At 33.7% G+C, this 2,484-nt stretch overlaps 1 non-coding gene across 1 annotated transcript; it reads right to left on the reverse strand.

Moving 5' to 3' along the window:
• Positions 1-965: 965 nt before the first annotated feature.
• On the reverse strand, positions 966-1,072 carry LOC124962530 (U6 spliceosomal RNA). Its single transcript, XR_007104536.1, has one exon. It is a non-coding gene; the product is annotated as a U6 spliceosomal RNA (small nuclear RNA).
• Between the last annotated feature and the right edge of the window lie 1,412 nt (positions 1,073-2,484).

The following is a 2,484-nucleotide window of genomic DNA, read 5'->3' on the forward strand; positions in this document are numbered from 1 at the left end:
TACTAGAGATGTCGAACATTTTTTCATATATTTGTTGACCAATTATATATCTTCTCTGTGAAGTGTCTGCTCAGTTCCTTAGCCCATTTATTGACTAGGTTATTTGTTTGTTTGTTTGTTTGTTTGGTGTAAGTTATTAGAGATCTTTATACATTCTGGAGATTAGTGCTCTGAAATGCACGTGGTAAAGATTTTCTCCCACTCTGTAGGCTCTCTCTTCACATTATTGATTGTTTCCTTTGCTAAGAAGAAGCTTTTTAGTTTGAATCCATCCCATTTGTTGATTCTTGATTATATTTCTTGTGCTTTACAAGTCTTATTGAGGAAGTCAGGTCCTTAGGTGACTTGATGAAGATTTGGTGTTTCAAGTGCAGTGTCTCTGGTCTAATTTCTAGGTCTTTGATCCACTTTGAATTGAGTTTCATGCAGGGTGAGAGATAGGGATTTAATTTCATTTAGCTGCATCTGGGTTTCCAGTTTTCCCAGCACCATTTGTTGAAAAGGCTATCTTTTCTCCAACGTATATTTTTGGCATCTTTGCCTAGTATGAGATAACTGTATTTCTATGGGTTTGTCTCTGTGTCCTCCATTCTGTACCATTGGTCTACCTGTCTATTCTAGTGCCAGTACAATGTTGGTTTTGTCACTACTGCTCTGTAGTATAGTTTAAAGTCTGGTATTGTGATGCCTCCTGCTTCACTTTTCTTGCTAAGGATTGCTAAGGATTGGCTATTCTGGGTCTCTCATTTTTCCAAATGAATTTCATAATTGCTTTCTCTATTTCCATGAGGAAAGACATTGGGGTTTTAATTGGAATTGCACTGAATTTGTATAGCACTTTTGGTAATATGACCATTTTGACAATATTAATTCTGCCTATCCAAAAACACAGGAGATCTTTCCATCTTCTAAGGTTTTCTTTAATTTCTTCCTTTAGTGTTCTGTAGTTTTCATTGTAGAGGTCTAAAAATATGGAACACTTCATGAATTCGCATGTCATTTTTGCACAGGGGCCATGCTAATCTTCTCCATGTCATTCCAATATTAGTATATGTGCTGTTGAAGCGAGCACCCTCTCTCATATATTAAAAATATTTCAAAAGAATCGTCAATCAAGGTAGTGCTATTTCAAAAAAACAGGAAGAGAATATAGAAAAGCACATAGATACTAAACAGATGACTGAGAAAATTCAGAATGAATTCAAAAGGTAAAATTAATGAAATCAACAAAAGTAACTTATAGAGACACAAAACATCAGAGAAAAGGTGAGAAGAAATATAAAACAATCCAATAGTTTTAATATCTACTTAATAGAAGTCCCAGACAGTACAGAAATAATAGCATAATTGTTCCTGCACCTAAGACATAAGTTTTTGATAAATGGATCCATTATGAGTAACACAATGAATCAAAAAGGAACTATAAATGTAAAATTTATTTCTCCAAGGACTAATAAAAGATTCTAGAAGCTGGCAGAGAACTAAAGCACACACACACATACACACACACACACACACACACACACCCCTACAAAGAAATGAGAATAAAATTTGCATCTGATTTCCCCAGAGTAACACCCAAGATAGAAAAAGAATGGAGAAGATAAATACCTTTAAAAAGTCTGAGAGAAATTATTTAATACCAAGTTAAATTGTCAAGTAAGTATGTCATTTAAGATTTGAAAAGACTGAAATATGATCTCCAGCATCCTGTATTAGAGAATTACTTGAGGATGTGTCCCAGCAAAACAAAAGAGTAGCACAAGAAAGTGAAAGGCCTGGACTACAAAAACATTGGCCCCATGCCAGAAGTGAAATAAAGCCAGAAGTAACAGCTTTGCCACAGACTTAGACAGCAATCACTCAGGATGGAACTGTAAGTCAAAGAACATCAGAAGGGAGAAATCACAATAAATAAGGGATTCCACAATTTGGAAATCATGCTTGAGAAGTTGGAAATTTTTTAAAGATACACTTAAGGCAGAAAGTATGGGGGAGTAACAATGATAAACTCAAAGAAAAACAAAAAATATATATTTAAAGAAAAAAGTGTAAGCCATAAGTAACTGCTTGGCTATGATAAAATTATTTCTGTTGCCTGCAGTATATGTTAACAGACTCACCTCCCTTTGTATTTTCTTTTTATATAAAAACATAATTTTTTATAAAAAGGTTAGCATACCAGATATATTTGTGTACTTGATTTTTTCACAGATTATTATTTGAACACCTTTCTGGATGTAAGTACAGTTCTCACTTGTTCTGTTTAACAAGTTTATAAGAATCTATCTAAATCATGATGACATGTTCACACATTGCCCTTTCAGTTTCCATAGTTTTGTTATTATAAATAATATTTGTACTACATGGATAGTCTTATGTGGTCATGGAGTAAAATACATATGCTGCTCTAATTTTAACAGACACTTTCAGATTATTTTCTCAGAAGTTTTCAGCAGCTCACACTTACATCAGCAGTATACG

The sequence above is a fragment of the Sciurus carolinensis genome, chromosome 12 (assembly GCF_902686445.1).
Source record: "Sciurus carolinensis chromosome 12, mSciCar1.2, whole genome shotgun sequence".
Taxonomy (NCBI): Eukaryota; Metazoa; Chordata; class Mammalia; order Rodentia; family Sciuridae; genus Sciurus; species Sciurus carolinensis.